The 15875-nt window shown below is 45.4% G+C and overlaps 51 non-coding genes across 51 annotated transcripts; 34 read left to right on the top strand and 17 right to left on the bottom strand.

Moving 5' to 3' along the window:
* Positions 1-253: 253 nt before the first annotated feature.
* Trnaa-cgc (transfer RNA alanine (anticodon CGC)) lies at positions 254-325 on the bottom strand. The gene has a single exon. It is a non-coding gene; the product is annotated as a tRNA-Ala (tRNA).
* Positions 326-443: 118 nt separating this feature from the next.
* Positions 444-515, top strand: Trnaw-cca (transfer RNA tryptophan (anticodon CCA)). Its single transcript has one exon. It is a non-coding gene; the product is annotated as a tRNA-Trp (tRNA).
* Positions 516-833: 318 nt separating this feature from the next.
* Positions 834-905, top strand: Trnac-gca (transfer RNA cysteine (anticodon GCA)). The gene has a single exon. It is a non-coding gene; the product is annotated as a tRNA-Cys (tRNA).
* A 274-nt stretch (positions 906-1179) lies between these two features.
* Positions 1180-1251, bottom strand: Trnaa-cgc (transfer RNA alanine (anticodon CGC)). The gene has a single exon. It is a non-coding gene; the product is annotated as a tRNA-Ala (tRNA).
* Positions 1252-1369: 118 nt separating this feature from the next.
* Trnaw-cca (transfer RNA tryptophan (anticodon CCA)) lies at positions 1370-1441 on the top strand. The gene has a single exon. It is a non-coding gene; the product is annotated as a tRNA-Trp (tRNA).
* Positions 1442-1759: 318 nt separating this feature from the next.
* Trnac-gca (transfer RNA cysteine (anticodon GCA)) lies at positions 1760-1831 on the top strand. The gene has a single exon. It is a non-coding gene; the product is annotated as a tRNA-Cys (tRNA).
* Positions 1832-2105: 274 nt separating this feature from the next.
* Trnaa-cgc (transfer RNA alanine (anticodon CGC)) lies at positions 2106-2177 on the bottom strand. The gene has a single exon. It is a non-coding gene; the product is annotated as a tRNA-Ala (tRNA).
* A 118-nt stretch (positions 2178-2295) lies between these two features.
* Positions 2296-2367, top strand: Trnaw-cca (transfer RNA tryptophan (anticodon CCA)). The gene has a single exon. It is a non-coding gene; the product is annotated as a tRNA-Trp (tRNA).
* A 318-nt stretch (positions 2368-2685) lies between these two features.
* Trnac-gca (transfer RNA cysteine (anticodon GCA)) lies at positions 2686-2757 on the top strand. Its single transcript has one exon. It is a non-coding gene; the product is annotated as a tRNA-Cys (tRNA).
* Positions 2758-3031: 274 nt separating this feature from the next.
* Positions 3032-3103, bottom strand: Trnaa-cgc (transfer RNA alanine (anticodon CGC)). Its single transcript has one exon. It is a non-coding gene; the product is annotated as a tRNA-Ala (tRNA).
* Positions 3104-3221: 118 nt separating this feature from the next.
* On the top strand, positions 3222-3293 carry Trnaw-cca (transfer RNA tryptophan (anticodon CCA)). Its single transcript has one exon. It is a non-coding gene; the product is annotated as a tRNA-Trp (tRNA).
* A 318-nt stretch (positions 3294-3611) lies between these two features.
* Trnac-gca (transfer RNA cysteine (anticodon GCA)) lies at positions 3612-3683 on the top strand. The gene has a single exon. It is a non-coding gene; the product is annotated as a tRNA-Cys (tRNA).
* Positions 3684-3957: 274 nt separating this feature from the next.
* On the bottom strand, positions 3958-4029 carry Trnaa-cgc (transfer RNA alanine (anticodon CGC)). Its single transcript has one exon. It is a non-coding gene; the product is annotated as a tRNA-Ala (tRNA).
* Positions 4030-4147: 118 nt separating this feature from the next.
* Trnaw-cca (transfer RNA tryptophan (anticodon CCA)) lies at positions 4148-4219 on the top strand. The gene has a single exon. It is a non-coding gene; the product is annotated as a tRNA-Trp (tRNA).
* Positions 4220-4537: 318 nt separating this feature from the next.
* Trnac-gca (transfer RNA cysteine (anticodon GCA)) lies at positions 4538-4609 on the top strand. Its single transcript has one exon. It is a non-coding gene; the product is annotated as a tRNA-Cys (tRNA).
* Positions 4610-4883: 274 nt separating this feature from the next.
* On the bottom strand, positions 4884-4955 carry Trnaa-cgc (transfer RNA alanine (anticodon CGC)). Its single transcript has one exon. It is a non-coding gene; the product is annotated as a tRNA-Ala (tRNA).
* Positions 4956-5073: 118 nt separating this feature from the next.
* Positions 5074-5145, top strand: Trnaw-cca (transfer RNA tryptophan (anticodon CCA)). The gene has a single exon. It is a non-coding gene; the product is annotated as a tRNA-Trp (tRNA).
* A 318-nt stretch (positions 5146-5463) lies between these two features.
* Trnac-gca (transfer RNA cysteine (anticodon GCA)) lies at positions 5464-5535 on the top strand. The gene has a single exon. It is a non-coding gene; the product is annotated as a tRNA-Cys (tRNA).
* Positions 5536-5809: 274 nt separating this feature from the next.
* Trnaa-cgc (transfer RNA alanine (anticodon CGC)) lies at positions 5810-5881 on the bottom strand. Its single transcript has one exon. It is a non-coding gene; the product is annotated as a tRNA-Ala (tRNA).
* A 118-nt stretch (positions 5882-5999) lies between these two features.
* On the top strand, positions 6000-6071 carry Trnaw-cca (transfer RNA tryptophan (anticodon CCA)). Its single transcript has one exon. It is a non-coding gene; the product is annotated as a tRNA-Trp (tRNA).
* Positions 6072-6389: 318 nt separating this feature from the next.
* On the top strand, positions 6390-6461 carry Trnac-gca (transfer RNA cysteine (anticodon GCA)). Its single transcript has one exon. It is a non-coding gene; the product is annotated as a tRNA-Cys (tRNA).
* Positions 6462-6735: 274 nt separating this feature from the next.
* On the bottom strand, positions 6736-6807 carry Trnaa-cgc (transfer RNA alanine (anticodon CGC)). The gene has a single exon. It is a non-coding gene; the product is annotated as a tRNA-Ala (tRNA).
* A 118-nt stretch (positions 6808-6925) lies between these two features.
* Trnaw-cca (transfer RNA tryptophan (anticodon CCA)) lies at positions 6926-6997 on the top strand. Its single transcript has one exon. It is a non-coding gene; the product is annotated as a tRNA-Trp (tRNA).
* Positions 6998-7315: 318 nt separating this feature from the next.
* Trnac-gca (transfer RNA cysteine (anticodon GCA)) lies at positions 7316-7387 on the top strand. The gene has a single exon. It is a non-coding gene; the product is annotated as a tRNA-Cys (tRNA).
* A 274-nt stretch (positions 7388-7661) lies between these two features.
* On the bottom strand, positions 7662-7733 carry Trnaa-cgc (transfer RNA alanine (anticodon CGC)). Its single transcript has one exon. It is a non-coding gene; the product is annotated as a tRNA-Ala (tRNA).
* A 118-nt stretch (positions 7734-7851) lies between these two features.
* Trnaw-cca (transfer RNA tryptophan (anticodon CCA)) lies at positions 7852-7923 on the top strand. Its single transcript has one exon. It is a non-coding gene; the product is annotated as a tRNA-Trp (tRNA).
* Positions 7924-8241: 318 nt separating this feature from the next.
* Trnac-gca (transfer RNA cysteine (anticodon GCA)) lies at positions 8242-8313 on the top strand. The gene has a single exon. It is a non-coding gene; the product is annotated as a tRNA-Cys (tRNA).
* A 274-nt stretch (positions 8314-8587) lies between these two features.
* On the bottom strand, positions 8588-8659 carry Trnaa-cgc (transfer RNA alanine (anticodon CGC)). Its single transcript has one exon. It is a non-coding gene; the product is annotated as a tRNA-Ala (tRNA).
* Positions 8660-8778: 119 nt separating this feature from the next.
* Trnaw-cca (transfer RNA tryptophan (anticodon CCA)) lies at positions 8779-8850 on the top strand. Its single transcript has one exon. It is a non-coding gene; the product is annotated as a tRNA-Trp (tRNA).
* Positions 8851-9168: 318 nt separating this feature from the next.
* Positions 9169-9240, top strand: Trnac-gca (transfer RNA cysteine (anticodon GCA)). The gene has a single exon. It is a non-coding gene; the product is annotated as a tRNA-Cys (tRNA).
* A 274-nt stretch (positions 9241-9514) lies between these two features.
* On the bottom strand, positions 9515-9586 carry Trnaa-cgc (transfer RNA alanine (anticodon CGC)). The gene has a single exon. It is a non-coding gene; the product is annotated as a tRNA-Ala (tRNA).
* Positions 9587-9704: 118 nt separating this feature from the next.
* Positions 9705-9776, top strand: Trnaw-cca (transfer RNA tryptophan (anticodon CCA)). The gene has a single exon. It is a non-coding gene; the product is annotated as a tRNA-Trp (tRNA).
* Positions 9777-10094: 318 nt separating this feature from the next.
* On the top strand, positions 10095-10166 carry Trnac-gca (transfer RNA cysteine (anticodon GCA)). The gene has a single exon. It is a non-coding gene; the product is annotated as a tRNA-Cys (tRNA).
* Positions 10167-10440: 274 nt separating this feature from the next.
* On the bottom strand, positions 10441-10512 carry Trnaa-cgc (transfer RNA alanine (anticodon CGC)). The gene has a single exon. It is a non-coding gene; the product is annotated as a tRNA-Ala (tRNA).
* A 118-nt stretch (positions 10513-10630) lies between these two features.
* Positions 10631-10702, top strand: Trnaw-cca (transfer RNA tryptophan (anticodon CCA)). Its single transcript has one exon. It is a non-coding gene; the product is annotated as a tRNA-Trp (tRNA).
* A 318-nt stretch (positions 10703-11020) lies between these two features.
* Trnac-gca (transfer RNA cysteine (anticodon GCA)) lies at positions 11021-11092 on the top strand. Its single transcript has one exon. It is a non-coding gene; the product is annotated as a tRNA-Cys (tRNA).
* A 274-nt stretch (positions 11093-11366) lies between these two features.
* Positions 11367-11438, bottom strand: Trnaa-cgc (transfer RNA alanine (anticodon CGC)). Its single transcript has one exon. It is a non-coding gene; the product is annotated as a tRNA-Ala (tRNA).
* A 118-nt stretch (positions 11439-11556) lies between these two features.
* On the top strand, positions 11557-11628 carry Trnaw-cca (transfer RNA tryptophan (anticodon CCA)). The gene has a single exon. It is a non-coding gene; the product is annotated as a tRNA-Trp (tRNA).
* A 318-nt stretch (positions 11629-11946) lies between these two features.
* Positions 11947-12018, top strand: Trnac-gca (transfer RNA cysteine (anticodon GCA)). Its single transcript has one exon. It is a non-coding gene; the product is annotated as a tRNA-Cys (tRNA).
* Positions 12019-12292: 274 nt separating this feature from the next.
* Positions 12293-12364, bottom strand: Trnaa-cgc (transfer RNA alanine (anticodon CGC)). Its single transcript has one exon. It is a non-coding gene; the product is annotated as a tRNA-Ala (tRNA).
* A 118-nt stretch (positions 12365-12482) lies between these two features.
* Positions 12483-12554, top strand: Trnaw-cca (transfer RNA tryptophan (anticodon CCA)). Its single transcript has one exon. It is a non-coding gene; the product is annotated as a tRNA-Trp (tRNA).
* Positions 12555-12872: 318 nt separating this feature from the next.
* Trnac-gca (transfer RNA cysteine (anticodon GCA)) lies at positions 12873-12944 on the top strand. Its single transcript has one exon. It is a non-coding gene; the product is annotated as a tRNA-Cys (tRNA).
* Positions 12945-13218: 274 nt separating this feature from the next.
* Trnaa-cgc (transfer RNA alanine (anticodon CGC)) lies at positions 13219-13290 on the bottom strand. The gene has a single exon. It is a non-coding gene; the product is annotated as a tRNA-Ala (tRNA).
* A 118-nt stretch (positions 13291-13408) lies between these two features.
* Positions 13409-13480, top strand: Trnaw-cca (transfer RNA tryptophan (anticodon CCA)). Its single transcript has one exon. It is a non-coding gene; the product is annotated as a tRNA-Trp (tRNA).
* A 318-nt stretch (positions 13481-13798) lies between these two features.
* Trnac-gca (transfer RNA cysteine (anticodon GCA)) lies at positions 13799-13870 on the top strand. Its single transcript has one exon. It is a non-coding gene; the product is annotated as a tRNA-Cys (tRNA).
* Positions 13871-14144: 274 nt separating this feature from the next.
* On the bottom strand, positions 14145-14216 carry Trnaa-cgc (transfer RNA alanine (anticodon CGC)). Its single transcript has one exon. It is a non-coding gene; the product is annotated as a tRNA-Ala (tRNA).
* A 118-nt stretch (positions 14217-14334) lies between these two features.
* Trnaw-cca (transfer RNA tryptophan (anticodon CCA)) lies at positions 14335-14408 on the top strand. Its single transcript has one exon. It is a non-coding gene; the product is annotated as a tRNA-Trp (tRNA).
* Positions 14409-14724: 316 nt separating this feature from the next.
* On the top strand, positions 14725-14796 carry Trnac-gca (transfer RNA cysteine (anticodon GCA)). Its single transcript has one exon. It is a non-coding gene; the product is annotated as a tRNA-Cys (tRNA).
* A 274-nt stretch (positions 14797-15070) lies between these two features.
* Positions 15071-15142, bottom strand: Trnaa-cgc (transfer RNA alanine (anticodon CGC)). The gene has a single exon. It is a non-coding gene; the product is annotated as a tRNA-Ala (tRNA).
* A 118-nt stretch (positions 15143-15260) lies between these two features.
* On the top strand, positions 15261-15332 carry Trnaw-cca (transfer RNA tryptophan (anticodon CCA)). The gene has a single exon. It is a non-coding gene; the product is annotated as a tRNA-Trp (tRNA).
* A 318-nt stretch (positions 15333-15650) lies between these two features.
* On the top strand, positions 15651-15722 carry Trnac-gca (transfer RNA cysteine (anticodon GCA)). Its single transcript has one exon. It is a non-coding gene; the product is annotated as a tRNA-Cys (tRNA).
* The last annotated feature ends 153 nt before the right edge of the window (positions 15723-15875 follow it).

Below are 15875 nucleotides of genomic sequence, written 5' to 3'. Positions count from 1 at the left end.
AAACAAAAGACGATTGTCGCGGTGAGTTGCAAATACATGTTTGAGATGCACTCCGCACGCCATACCGAAGGCTTTGGAGCAACATTTCAATGGGAGGATCGCAGCCAAGGGTCTTGCAGGTCATCGTCCTGCCGCCATGAGGTCGAACTGTACGAAATCCACTTGCTTGGGGGAAGAATCTTGTACACTGAATTTTATAGAATATGGTGATAGGCAAAAGTTTTCATGTACTGCTGCACGGAGAAACAAAAATTGGAGGAGCTGGGATTTGAACCCAGGACTTTCTGCATGCGAAGCAGACACTCTACCACTGAGTTACACCCCCGCCAGAGCAAGTACATCTGGGACGAGTCTCTCCTGGATACTACTGTCATTATTTCTTAGGTTTGAACGGTACAGTAAGTTTTCGAGGAACCTATTCATGACAAGACCTAAGCAGCGTCGACTCCGTGGCGCAACGGTAGCGCGTCTGACTCCAGATCAGAAGGTTGCGTGTTCAAATCACGTCGGGGTCACAATGAAATTTTCGTTTACGAAAGCCATAGGCGAGTATGTCAGTTTAATCAGATACCAAACGATTACAAAGAACGGACGAACAGAACTTGCTTGAAAAAAGCTACTAGTGCAATTTTCGCATTCTGACATTAAGGTGAAGGCGCCGACTCGCACTTTCTCCAGGCGCGAGGTGTCTAGTATTTTTGATATTTATATCGTTTAACGCTAATATATAACTGAGAGATAATGATTACACGATATTTTGCTCGATTAGACGTCTTTAGCCAGGCAGAGTGTAATATTTTTCGTTAAGTTATGGGAATAGGAAGATCGTGAAAGGGGGTATAGCTCAGTCGTAGAGCATTCGACTGCAGATCGAGAGGTCCCCGGTTCAATCCCGGGTGCCCCCCTCATTTTTCAGTATCTCGAAAAAACAAAAGACGATTGTCGCGGTGAGTTGCAAATACATGTTTGAGATGCACTCCGCACGCCATACCGAAGGCTTTGGAGCAACATTTCAATGGGAGGATCGCAGCCAAGGGTCTTGCAGGTCATCGTCCTGCCGCCATGAGGTCGAACTGTACGAAATCCACTTGCTTGGGGGAAGAATCTTGTACACTGAATTTTATAGAATATGGTGATAGGCAAAAGTTTTCATGTACTGCTGCACGGAGAAACAAAAATTGGAGGAGCTGGGATTTGAACCCAGGACTTTCTGCATGCGAAGCAGACACTCTACCACTGAGTTACACCCCCGCCAGAGCAAGTACATCTGGGACGAGTCTCTCCTGGATACTACTGTCATTATTTCTTAGGTTTGAACGGTACAGTAAGTTTTCGAGGAACCTATTCATGACAAGACCTAAGCAGCGTCGACTCCGTGGCGCAACGGTAGCGCGTCTGACTCCAGATCAGAAGGTTGCGTGTTCAAATCACGTCGGGGTCACAATGAAATTTTCGTTTACGAAAGCCATAGGCGAGTATGTCAGTTTAATCAGATACCAAACGATTACAAAGAACGGACGAACAGAACTTGCTTGAAAAAAGCTACTAGTGCAATTTTCGCATTCTGACATTAAGGTGAAGGCGCCGACTCGCACTTTCTCCAGGCGCGAGGTGTCTAGTATTTTTGATATTTATATCGTTTAACGCTAATATATAACTGAGAGATAATGATTACACGATATTTTGCTCGATTAGACGTCTTTAGCCAGGCAGAGTGTAATATTTTTCGTTAAGTTATGGGAATAGGAAGATCGTGAAAGGGGGTATAGCTCAGTCGTAGAGCATTCGACTGCAGATCGAGAGGTCCCCGGTTCAATCCCGGGTGCCCCCTTCATTTTTCAGTATCTCGAAAAAACAAAAGACGATTGTCGCGGTGAGTTGCAAATACATGTTTGAGATGCACTCCGCACGCCATACCGAAGGCTTTGGAGCAACATTTCAATGGGAGGATCGCAGCCAAGGGTCTTGCAGGTCATCGTCCTGCCGCCATGAGGTCGAACTGTACGAAATCCACTTGCTTGGGGGAAGAATCTTGTACACTGAATTTTATAGAATATGGTGATAGGCAAAAGTTTTCATGTACTGCTGCACGGAGAAACAAAAATTGGAGGAGCTGGGATTTGAACCCAGGACTTTCTGCATGCGAAGCAGACACTCTACCACTGAGTTACACCCCCGCCAGAGCAAGTACATCTGGGACGAGTCTCTCCTGGATACTACTGTCATTATTTCTTAGGTTTGAACGGTACAGTAAGTTTTCGAGGAACCTATTCATGACAAGACCTAAGCAGCGTCGACTCCGTGGCGCAACGGTAGCGCGTCTGACTCCAGATCAGAAGGTTGCGTGTTCAAATCACGTCGGGGTCACAATGAAATTTTCGTTTACGAAAGCCATAGGCGAGTATGTCAGTTTAATCAGATACCAAACGATTACAAAGAACGGACGAACAGAACTTGCTTGAAAAAAGCTACTAGTGCAATTTTCGCATTCTGACATTAAGGTGAAGGCGCCGACTCGCACTTTCTCCAGGCGCGAGGTGTCTAGTATTTTTGATATTTATATCGTTTAACGCTAATATATAACTGAGAGATAATGATTACACGATATTTTGCTCGATTAGACGTCTTTAGCCAGGCAGAGTGTAATATTTTTCGTTAAGTTATGGGAATAGGAAGATCGTGAAAGGGGGTATAGCTCAGTCGTAGAGCATTCGACTGCAGATCGAGAGGTCCCCGGTTCAATCCCGGGTGCCCCCTTCATTTTTCAGTATCTCGAAAAAACAAAAGACGATTGTCGCGGTGAGTTGCAAATACATGTTTGAGATGCACTCCGCACGCCATACCGAAGGCTTTGGAGCAACATTTCAATGGGAGGATCGCAGCCAAGGGTCTTGCAGGTCATCGTCCTGCCGCCATGAGGTCGAACTGTACGAAATCCACTTGCTTGGGGGAAGAATCTTGTACACTGAATTTTATAGAATATGGTGATAGGCAAAAGTTTTCATGTACTGCTGCACGGAGAAACAAAAATTGGAGGAGCTGGGATTTGAACCCAGGACTTTCTGCATGCGAAGCAGACACTCTACCACTGAGTTACACCCCCGCCAGAGCAAGTACATCTGGGACGAGTCTCTCCTGGATACTACTGTCATTATTTCTTAGGTTTGAACGGTACAGTAAGTTTTCGAGGAACCTATTCATGACAAGACCTAAGCAGCGTCGACTCCGTGGCGCAACGGTAGCGCGTCTGACTCCACATCAGAAGGTTGCGTGTTCAAATCACGTCGGGGTCACAATGAAATTTTCGTTTACGAAAGCCATAGGCGAGTATGTCAGTTTAATCAGATACCAAACGATTACAAAGAACGGACGAACAGAACTTGCTTGAAAAAAGCTACTAGTGCAATTTTCGCATTCTGACATTAAGGTGAAGGCGCCGACTCGCACTTTCTCCAGGCGCGAGGTGTCTAGTATTTTTGATATTTATATCGTTTAACGCTAATATATAACTGAGAGATAATGATTACACGATATTTTGCTCGATTAGACGTCTTTAGCCAGGCAGAGTGCAATATTTTTCGTTAAGTTATGGGAATAGGAAGATCGTGAAAGGGGGTATAGCTCAGTCGTAGAGCATTCGACTGCAGATCGAGAGGTCCCCGGTTCAATCCCGGGTGCCCCCTTCATTTTTCAGTATCTCGAAAAAACAAAAGACGATTGTCGCGGTGAGTTGCAAATACATGTTTGAGATGCACTCCGCACGCCATACCGAAGGCTTTGGAGCAACATTTCAATGGGAGGATCGCAGCCAAGGGTCTTGCAGGTCATCGTCCTGCCGCCATGAGGTCGAACTGTACGAAATCCACTTGCTTGGGGGAAGAATCTTGTACACTGAATTTTATAGTATATTGTGATAGGCAAAAGTTTTCATGTACTGCTGCACGGAGAAACAAAAATTGGAGGAGCTGGGATTTGAACCCAGGACTTTCTGCATGCGAAGCAGACACTCTACCACTGAGTTACACCCCCGCCAGAGCAAGTACATCTGGGACGAGTCTCTCCTGGATACTACTGTCATTATTTCTTAGGTTTGAACGGTACAGTAAGTTTTCGAGGAACCTATTCATGACAAGACCTAAGCAGCGTCGACTCCGTGGCGCAACGGTAGCGCGTCTGACTCCAGATCAGAAGGTTGCGTGTTCAAATCACGTCGGGGTCACAATGAAATTTTCGTTTACGAAAGCCATAGGCGAGTATGTCAGTTTAATCAGATACCAAACGATTACAAAGAACGGACGAACAGAACTTGCTTGAAAAAAGCTACTAGTGCAATTTTCGCATTCTGACATTAAGGTGAAGGCGCCGACTCGCACTTTCTCCAGGCGCGAGGTGTCTAGTATTTTTGATATTTATATCGTTTAACGCTAATATATAACTGAGAGATAATGATTACACGATATTTTGCTCGATTAGACGTCTTTAGCCAGGCAGAGTGTAATATTTTTCGTTAAGTTATGGGAATAGGAAGATCGTGAAAGGGGGTATAGCTCAGTCGTAGAGCATTCGACTGCAGATCGAGAGGTCCCCGGTTCAATCCCGGGTGCCCCCTTCATTTTTCAGTATCTCGAAAAAACAAAAGACGATTGTCGCGGTGAGTTGCAAATACATGTTTGAGATGCACTCCGCACGCCATACCGAAGGCTTTGGAGCAACATTTCAATGGGAGGATCGCAGCCAAGGGTCTTGCAGGTCATCGTCCTGCCGCCATGAGGTCGAACTGTACGAAATCCACTTGCTTGGGGGAAGAATCTTGTACACTGAATTTTATAGAATATGGTGATAGGCAAAAGTTTTCATGTACTGCTGCACGGAGAAACAAAAATTGGAGGAGCTGGGATTTGAACCCAGGACTTTCTGCATGCGAAGCAGACACTCTACCACTGAGTTACACCCCCGCCAGAGCAAGTACATCTGGGACGAGTCTCTCCTGGATACTACTGTCATTATTTCTTAGGTTTGAACGGTACAGTAAGTTTTCGAGGAACCTATTCATGACAAGACCTAAGCAGCGTCGACTCCGTGGCGCAACGGTAGCGCGTCTGACTCCAGATCAGAAGGTTGCGTGTTCAAATCACGTCGGGGTCACAATGAAATTTTCGTTTACGAAAGCCATAGGCGAGTATGTCAGTTTAATCAGATACCAAACGATTACAAAGAACGGACGAACAGAACTTGCTTGAAAAAAGCTACTAGTGCAATTTTCGCATTCTGACATTAAGGTGAAGGCGCCGACTCGCACTTTCTCCAGGCGCGAGGTGTCTAGTATTTTTGATATTTATATCGTTTAACGCTAATATATAACTGAGAGATAATGATTACACGATATTTTGCTCGATTAGACGTCTTTAGCCAGGCAGAGTGCAATATTTTTCGTTAAGTTATGGGAATAGGAAGATCGTGAAAGGGGGTATAGCTCAGTCGTAGAGCATTCGACTGCAGATCGAGAGGTCCCCGGTTCAATCCCGGGTGCCCCCTTCATTTTTCAGTATCTCGAAAAAACAAAAGACGATTGTCGCGGTGAGTTGCAAATACATGTTTGAGATGCACTCCGCACGCCATACCGAAGGCTTTGGAGCAACATTTCAATGGGAGGATCGCAGCCAAGGGTCTTGCAGGTCATCGTCCTGCCGCCATGAGGTCGAACTGTACGAAATCCACTTGCTTGGGGGAAGAATCTTGTACACTGAATTTTATAGAATATGGTGATAGGCAAAAGTTTTCATGTACTGCTGCACGGAGAAACAAAAATTGGAGGAGCTGGGATTTGAACCCAGGACTTTCTGCATGCGAAGCAGACACTCTACCACTGAGTTACACCCCCGCCAGAGCAAGTACATCTGGGACGAGTCTCTCCTGGATACTACTGTCATTATTTCTTAGGTTTGAACGGTACAGTAAGTTTTCGAGGAACCTATTCATGACAAGACCTAAGCAGCGTCGACTCCGTGGCGCAACGGTAGCGCGTCTGACTCCAGATCAGAAGGTTGCGTGTTCAAGTCACGTCGGGGTCACAATGAAATTTTCGTTTACGAAAGCCATAGGCGAGTATGTCAGTTTAATCAGATACCAAACGATTACAAAGAACGGACGAACAGAACTTGCTTGAAAAAAGCTACTAGTGCAATTTTCGCATTCTGACATTAAGGTGAAGGCGCCGACTCGCACTTTCTCCAGGCGCGAGGTGTCTAGTATTTTTGATATTTATATCGTTTAACGCTAATATATAACTGAGAGATAATGATTACACGATATTTTGCTCGATTAGACGTCTTTAGCCAGGCAGAGTGTAATATTTTTCGTTAAGTTATGGGAATAGGAAGATCGTGAAAGGGGGTATAGCTCAGTCGTAGAGCATTCGACTGCAGATCGAGAGGTCCCCGGTTCAATCCCGGGTGCCCCCTTCATTTTTCAGTATCTCGAAAAAACAAAAGACGATTGTCGCGGTGAGTTGCAAATACATGTTTGAGATGCACTCCGCACGCCATACCGAAGGCTTTGGAGCAACATTTCAATGGGAGGATCGCAGCCAAGGGTCTTGCAGGTCATCGTCCTGCCGCCATGAGGTCGAACTGTACGAAATCCACTTGCTTGGGGGAAGAATCTTGTACACTGAATTTTATAGAATATGGTGATAGGCAAAAGTTTTCATGTACTGCTGCACGGAGAAACAAAAATTGGAGGAGCTGGGATTTGAACCCAGGACTTTCTGCATGCGAAGCAGACACTCTACCACTGAGTTACACCCCCGCCAGAGCAAGTACATCTGGGACGAGTCTCTCCTGGATACTACTGTCATTATTTCTTAGGTTTGAACGGTACAGTAAGTTTTCGAGGAACCTATTCATGACAAGACCTAAGCAGCGTCGACTCCGTGGCGCAACGGTAGCGCGTCTGACTCCAGATCAGAAGGTTGCGTGTTCAAATCACGTCGGGGTCACAATGAAATTTTCGTTTACGAAAGCCATAGGCGAGTATGTCAGTTTAATCAGATACCAAACGATTACAAAGAACGGACGAACAGAACTTGCTTGAAAAAAGCTACTAGTGCAATTTTCGCATTCTGACATTAAGGTGAAGGCGCCGACTCGCACTTTCTCCAGGCGCGAGGTGTCTAGTATTTTTGATATTTATATCGTTTAACGCTAATATATAACTGAGAGATAATGATTACACGATATTTTGCTCGATTAGACGTCTTTAGCCAGGCAGAGTGTAATATTTTTCGTTAAGTTATGGGAATAGGAAGATCGTGAAAGGGGGTATAGCTCAGTCGTAGAGCATTCGACTGCAGATCGAGAGGTCCCCGGTTCAATCCCGGGTGCCCCCTTCATTTTTCAGTATCTCGAAAAAACAAAAGACGATTGTCGCGGTGAGTTGCAAATACATGTTTGAGATGCACTCCGCACGCCATACCGAAGGCTTTGGAGCAACATTTCAATGGGAGGATCGCAGCCAAGGGTCTTGCAGGTCATCGTCCTGCCGCCATGAGGTCGAACTGTACGAAATCCACTTGCTTGGGGGAAGAATCTTGTACACTGAATTTTATAGAATATGGTGATAGGCAAAAGTTTTCATGTACTGCTGCACGGAGAAACAAAAATTGGAGGAGCTGGGATTTGAACCCAGGACTTTCTGCATGCGAAGCAGACACTCTACCACTGAGTTACACCCCCGCCAGAGCAAGTACATCTGGGACGAGTCTCTCCTGGATACTACTGTCATTATTTCTTAGGTTTGAACGGTACAGTAAGTTTTCGAGGAACCTATTCATGACAAGACCTAAGCATCGTCGACTCCGTGGCGCAACGGTAGCGCGTCTGACTCCAGATCAGAAGGTTGCGTGTTCAAATCACGTCGGGGTCACAATGAAATTTTCGTTTACGAAAGCCATAGGCGAGTATGTCAGTTTAATCAGATACCAAACGATTACAAAGAACGGACGAACAGAACTTGCTTGAAAAAAGCTACTAGTGCAATTTTCGCATTCTGACATTAAGGTGAAGGCGCCGACTCGCACTTTCTCCAGGCGCGAGGTGTCTAGTATTTTTGATATTTATATCGTTTAACGCTAATATATAACTGAGAGATAATGATTACACGATATTTTGCTCGATTAGACGTCTTTAGCCAGGCAGAGTGTAATATTTTTCGTTAAGTTATGGGAATAGGAAGATCGTGAAAGGGGGTATAGCTCAGTCGTAGAGCATTCGACTGCAGATCGAGAGGTCCCCGGTTCAATCCCGGGTGCCCCCTTCATTTTTCAGTATCTCGAAAAAACAAAAGACGATTGTCGCGGTGAGTTGCAAATACATGTTTGAGATGCACTCCGCACGCCATACCGAAGGCTTTGGAGCAACATTTCAATGGGAGGATCGCAGCCAAGGGTCTTGCAGGTCATCGTCCTGCCGCCATGAGGTCGAACTGTACGAAATCCACTTGCTTGGGGGAAGAATCTTGTACACTGAATTTTATAGAATATGGTGATAGGCAAAAGTTTTCATGTACTGCTGCACGGAGAAACAAAAATTGGATGAGCTGGGATTTGAACCCAGGACTTTCTGCATGCGAAGCAGACACTCTACCACTGAGTTACACGCCCCGCCAGAGCAAGTACATCTGGGACGAGTCTCTCCTGGATACTACTGTCATTATTTCTTAGGTTTGAACGGTACAGTAAGTTTTCGAGGAACCTATTCATGACAAGACCTAAGCAGCGTCGACTCCGTGGCGCAACGGTAGCGCGTCTGACTCCAGATCAGAAGGTTGCGTGTTCAAATCACGTCGGGGTCACAATGAAATTTTCGTTTACGAAAGCCATAGGCGAGTATGTCAGTTTAATCAGATACCAAACGATTACAAAGAACGGACGAACAGAACTTGCTTGAAAAAAGCTACTAGTGCAATTTTCGCATTCTGACATTAAGGTGAAGGCGCCGACTCGCACTTTCTCCAGGCGCGAGGTGTCTAGTATTTTTGATATTTATATCGTTTAACGCTAATATATAACTGAGAGATAATGATTACACGATATTTTGCTCGACTAGACGTCTTTAGCCAGGCAGAGTGTAATATTTTTCGTTAAGTTATGGGAATAGGAAGATCGTGAAAGGGGGTATAGCTCAGTCGTAGAGCATTCGACTGCAGATCGAGAGGTCCCCGGTTCAATCCCGGGTGCCCCCTTCATTTTTCAGTATCTCGAAAAAACAAAAGACGATTGTCGCGGTGAGTTGCAAATACATGTTTGAGATGCACTCCGCACGCCATACCGAAGGCTTTGGAGCAACATTTCAATGGGAGGATCGCAGCCAAGGGTCTTGCAGGTCATCGTCCTGCCGCCATGAGGTCGAACTGTACGAAATCCACTTGCTTGGGGGAAGAATCTTGTACACTGAATTTTATAGAATATGGTGATAGGCAAAAGTTTTCATGTACTGCTGCACGGAGAAACAAAAATTGGAGGAGCTGGGATTTGAACCCAGGACTTTCTGCATGCGAAGCAGACACTCTACCACTGAGTTACACCCCCGCCAGAGCAAGTACATCTGGGACGAGTCTCTCCTGGATACTACTGTCATTATTTCTTAGGTTTGAACGGTACAGTAAGTTTTCGAGGAACCTATTCATGACAAGACCTAAGCAGCGTCGACTCCGTGGCGCAACGGTAGCGCGTCTGACTCCAGATCAGAAGGTTGCGTGTTCAAATCACGTCGGGGTCACAATGAAATTTTCGTTTACGAAAGCCATAGGCGAGTATGTCAGTTTAATCAGATACCAAACGATTACAAAGAACGGACGAACAGAACTTGCTTGAAAAAAGCTACTAGTGCAATTTTCGCATTCTGACATTAAGGTGAAGGCGCCGACTCGCACTTTCTCCAGGCGCGAGGTGTCTAGTATTTTTGATATTTATATCGTTTAACGCTAATATATAACTGAGAGATAATGATTACACGATATTTTGCTCGATTAGACGTCTTTAGCCAGGCAGAGTGTAATATTTTTCGTTAAGTTATGGGAATAGGAAGATCGTGAAAGGGGGTATAGCTCAGTCGTAGAGCATTCGACTGCAGATCGAGAGGTCCCCGGTTCAATCCCGGGTGCCCCCTTCATTTTTCAGTATCTCGAAAAAACAAAAGACGATTGTCGCGGTGAGTTGCAAATACATGTTTGAGATGCACTCCGCACGCCATACCGAAGGCTTTGGAGCAACATTTCAATGGGAGGATCGCAGCCAAGGGTCTTGCAGGTCATCGTCCTGCCGCCATGAGGTCGAACTGTACGAAATCCACTTGCTTGGGGGAAGAATCTTGTACACTGAATTTTATAGAATATGGTGATAGGCAAAAGTTTTCATGTACTGCTGCACGGAGAAACAAAAATTGGAGGAGCTGGGATTTGAACCCAGGACTTTCTGCATGCGAAGCAGACACTCTACCACTGAGTTACACCCCCGCCAGAGCAAGTACATCTGGGACGAGTCTCTCCTGGATACTACTGTCATTATTTCTTAGGTTTGAACGGTACAGTAAGTTTTCGAGGAACCTATTCATGACAAGACCTAAGCAGCGTCGACTCCGTGGCGCAACGGTAGCGCGTCTGACTCCAGATCAGAAGGTTGCGTGTTCAAATCACGTCGGGGTCACAATGAAATTTTCGTTTACGAAAGCCATAGGCGAGTATGTCAGTTTAATCAGATACCAAACGATTACAAAGAACGGACGAACAGAACTTGCTTGAAAAAAGCTACTAGTGCAATTTTCGCATTCTGACATTAAGGTGAAGGCGCCGACTCGCACTTTCTCCAGGCGCGAGGTGTCTAGTATTTTTGATATTTATATCGTTTAACGCTAATATATAACTGAGAGATAATGATTACACGATATTTTGCTCGATTAGACGTCTTTAGCCAGGCAGAGTGTAATATTTTTCGTTAAGTTATGGGAATAGGAAGATCGTGAAAGGGGGTATAGCTCAGTCGTAGAGCATTCGACTGCAGATCGAGAGGTCCCCGGTTCAATCCCGGGTGCCCCCTTCATTTTTCAGTATCTCGAAAAAACAAAAGACGATTGTCGCGGTGAGTTGCAAATACATGTTTGAGATGCACTCCGCACGCCATACCGAAGGCTTTGGAGCAACATTTCAATGGGAGGATCGCAGCCAAGGGTCTTGCAGGTCATCGTCCTGCCGCCATGAGGTCGAACTGTACGAAATCCACTTGCTTGGGGGAAGAATCTTGTACACTGAATTTTATAGAATATGGTGATAGGCAAAAGTTTTCATGTACTGCTGCACGGAGAAACAAAAATTGGAGGAGCTGGGATTTGAACCCAGGACTTTCTGCATGCGAAGCAGACACTCTACCACTGAGTTACACCCCCGCCAGAGCAAGTACATCTGGGACGAGTCTCTCCTGGATACTACTGTCATTATTTCTTAGGTTTGAACGGTACAGTAAGTTTTCGAGGAACCTATTCATGACAAGACCTAAGCAGCGTCGACTCCGTGGCGCAACGGTAGCGCGTCTGACTCCACATCAGAAGGTTGCGTGTTCAAATCACGTCGGGGTCACAATGAAATTTTCGTTTACGAAAGCCATAGGCGAGTATGTCAGTTTAATCAGATACCAAACGATTACAAAGAACGGACGAACAGAACTTGCTTGAAAAAAGCTACTAGTGCAATTTTCGCATTCTGACATTAAGGTGAAGGCGCCGACTCGCACTTTCTCCAGGCGCGAGGTGTCTAGTATTTTTGATATTTATATCGTTTAACGCTAATATATAACTGAGAGATAATGATTACACGATATTTTGCTCGATTAGACGTCTTTAGCCAGGCAGAGTGTAATATTTTTCGTTAAGTTACGGGAATAGGAAGATCGTGAAAGGGGGTATAGCTCAGTCGTAGAGCATTCGACTGCAGATCGAGAGGTCCCCGGTTCAATCCCGGGTGCCCCCTTCATTTTTCAGTATCTCGAAAAAACAAAAGACGATTGTCGCGGTGAGTTGCAAATACATGTTTGAGATGCACTCCGCACGCCATACCGAAGGCTTTGGAGCAACATTTCAATGGGAGGATCGCAGCCAAGGGTCTTGCAGGTCATCGTCCTGCCGCCATGAGGTCGAACTGTACGAAATCCACTTGCTTGGGGGAAGAATCTTGTACACTGAATTTTATAGAATATGGTGATAGGCAAAAGTTTTCATGTACTGCTGCACGGAGAAACAAAAATTGGAGGAGCTGGGATTTGAACCCAGGACTTTCTGCATGCGAAGCAGACACTCTACCACTGAGTTACACCCCCGCCAGAGCAAGTACATCTGGGACGAGTCTCTCCTGGATACTACTGTCATTATTTCTTAGGTTTGAACGGTACAGTAAGTTGTCGAGGAACCTATTCATGACAAGACCTAAGCAGCGTCGACTCCGTGGCGCAACGGTAGCGCGTCTGACTCCAGATCAGAAGGTTGCGTGTTCAAATCACGTCGGGGTCACAATGAAATTTTCGTTTACGAAAGCCATAGGCGAGTATGTCAGTTTAATCAGATACCAAACGATTACAAAGAACGGACGAACAGAACTTGCTTGAAAAAAGCTACTAGTGCAATTTTCGCATTCTGACATTAAGGTGAAGGCGCCGACTCGCACTTTCTCCAGGCGCGAGGTGTCTAGTATTTTTGATATTTATATCGTTTAACGCTAATATATAACTGAGAGATAATGATTACACGATATTTTGCTCGATTAGACGTCTTTAGCCAGGCAGAGTGTAATATTTTTCGTTAAGTTATGGGAATAGGAATATCGTGAAAGGGGGTATAGCTCAGTCGTAGAGCATTCGACTGCAGATCGAGAGGTCCCCGGTTCAATCCCGGGTGCCTCCTTCATTTTTCAGTATCTCGAAAAAACAAAAGACGATTGTCGCGGTGAGTTGCAAATACATGTTTGAGATGCACTCCGCACGCCATACCGAAGGCTTTGGAGCAACATTTCAATGGGAGAATCGCAGCCAAGGGTCTTGCAGGTCATCGTCCTGCCGCCATGAGGTCGAACTGTACGAAATCCACTTGCTTGGGGGAAGAATCTTGTACACTGAATTTTATAGAATATGGTGATAGGCAAAAGTTTTCATGTACTGCTGCACGGAGAAACAAAAATTGGAGGAGCTGGGATTTGAACCCAGGACTTTCTGCATGCGAAGCAGACACTCTACCACTGAGTTACACCCCCGCCAGAGCAAGTACATCTGGGACGAGTCTCTCCTGGATACTACTGTCATTATTTCTTAGGTTTGAACGGTACAGTAAGTTTTCGAGGAACCTATTCATGACAAGACCTAAGCAGCGTCGACTCCGTGGCGCAACGGTAGCGCGTCTGACTCCAGATCAGAAGGTTGCGTGTTCAAATCACGTCGGGGTCACAATGAAATTTTCGTTTACGAAAGCCATAGGCGAGTATGTCAGTTTAATCAGATACCAAACGATTACAAAGAACGGACGAACAGAACTTGCTTGAAAAAAGCTACTAGTGCAATTTTCGCATTCTGACATTAAGGTGAAGGCGCCGACTCGCACTTTCTCCAGGCGCGAGGTGTCTAGTATTTTTGATATTTATATCGTTTAACGCTAATATATAACTGAGAGATAATGATTACACGATATTTTGCTCGATTAGACGTCTTTAGCCAGGCAGAGTGTAATATTTTTCGTTAAGTTATGGGAATAGGAAGATCGTGAAAGGGGGTATAGCTCAGTCGTAGAGCATTCGACTGCAGATCGAGAGGTCCCCGGTTCAATCCCGGGTGCCCCCTTCATTTTTCAGTATCTCGAAAAAACAAAAGACGATTGTCGCGGTGAGTTGCAAATACATGTTTGAGATGCACTCCGCACGCCATACCGAAGGCTTTGGAGCAACATTTCAATGGGAGGATCGCAGCCAAGGGTCTTGCAGGTCATCGTCCTGCCGCCATGAGGTCGAACTGTACGAAATCCACTTGCTTGGGGGAAGAATCTTGTACACTGAATTTTATAGAATATGGTGATAGGCAAAAGTTTTCATGTACTGCTGCACGGAGAAACAAAAATTGGAGGAGCTGGGATTTGAACCCAGGACTTACTGCATGCGAAGCAGACACTCTACCACTGAGTTACACCCCCGCCAGAGCAAGTACATCTGGGACGAGTCTCTCCTGGATACTACTGTCATTATTTCTTAGGTTTGAACGGTACAGTAAGTTTTCGAGGAACCTATTCATGACAAGACCTAAGCAGCGTCGACTCCGTGGCGCAACGGTAGCGCGTCTGACTCCAGATCAGAAGGTTGCGTGTTCAAATCACGTCGGGGTAACAATGAAATTTTCGTTTACGAAAGCCATAGGCGAGTATGTCAGTTTAATCAGATACCAAACGATTACAAAGAACGGACGAACAGAACTTGCTAGAAACAAGCTACTAGTGCAATTTTCGCATTCTGACATTAAGGTGAAGGCGCCGACTCGCACTTTCTCCAGGCGCGAGGTGTCTAGTATTTTTGATATTTATATCGTTTAACGCTAATATATAACTGAGAGATAATGATTACACGATATTTTGCTCGATTAGACGTCTTTAGCCAGGCAGAGTGTAATATTTTTCGTTAAGTTATGGGAATAGGAAGATCGTGAAAGGGGGTATAGCTCAGTCGTAGAGCATTCGACTGCAGATCGAGAGGTCCCCGGTTCAATCCCGGGTGCCCCCTTCATTTTTCAGTATCTCGAAAAAACAAAAGACGATTGTCGCGGTGAGTTGCAAATACATGTTTGAGATGCACTCCGCACGCCATACCGAAGGCTTTGGAGCAACATTTCAATGGGAGGATCGCAGCCAAGGGTCTTGCAGGTCATCGTCCTGCCGCCATGAGGTCGAACTGTACGAAATCCACTTGCTTGGGGGAAGAATCTTGTACACTGAATTTTATAGAATATGGTGATAGGCAAAAGTTTTCATGTACTGCTGCACGGAGAAACAAAAATTGGAGGAGCTGGGATTTGAACCCAGGACTTTCTGCATGCGAAGCAGACACTCTACCACTGAGTTACACCCCCGCCAGAGCAAGTACATCTGGGACGAGTCTCTCCTGGATACTACTGTCATTATTTCTTAGGTTTGAACGGTACAGTAAGTTTTCGAGGAACCTATTCATGACAAGACCTAAGCAGCGTCGACTCCGTGGCGCAACGGTAGCGCGTCTGACTCCAGATCAGAAGGTTGCGTGTTCAAATCACGTCGGGGTCACAATGAAATTTTCGTTTACGAAAGCCATAGGCGAGTATGTCAGTTTAATCAGATACCAAACGATTACAAAGAACGGACGAACAGAACTTGCTTGAAAAAAGCTACTAGTGCAATTTTCGCATTCTGACATTAAGGTGAAGGCGCCGACTCGCACTTTCTCCAGGCGCGAGGTGTCTAGTATTTTTGATATTTATATCGTTTAACGCTAATATATAACTGAGAGATAATGATTACACGATATTTTGCTCGATTAGACGTCTTTAGCCAGGCAGAGTGTAATATTTTTCGTTAAGTTATGGGAATAGGAAGATCGTGAAAGGGGGTATAGCTCAGTCGTAGAGCATTCGACTGCAGATCGAGAGGTCCCCGGTTCAATCCCGGGTGCCCCCTTCATTTTTCAGTATCTCGAAAAAACAAAAGACGATTGTCGCGGTGAGTTGCAAATACATGTTTGAGATGCACTCCGCACGCCATACCGAAGGCTTTGGAGCAACATTTCAATGGGAGGATCGCAGCCAAGGGTCTTGCAGGTCATCGTCCTGC

This window comes from Schistocerca cancellata, chromosome 3, assembly GCF_023864275.1.
Source record: "Schistocerca cancellata isolate TAMUIC-IGC-003103 chromosome 3, iqSchCanc2.1, whole genome shotgun sequence".
Classification (NCBI taxonomy): domain Eukaryota; kingdom Metazoa; phylum Arthropoda; class Insecta; order Orthoptera; family Acrididae; genus Schistocerca; species Schistocerca cancellata.
The sequence above is the reverse complement of the archived record's forward strand: the minus strand, read 5'-3'. Positions and strand labels throughout refer to the sequence as shown.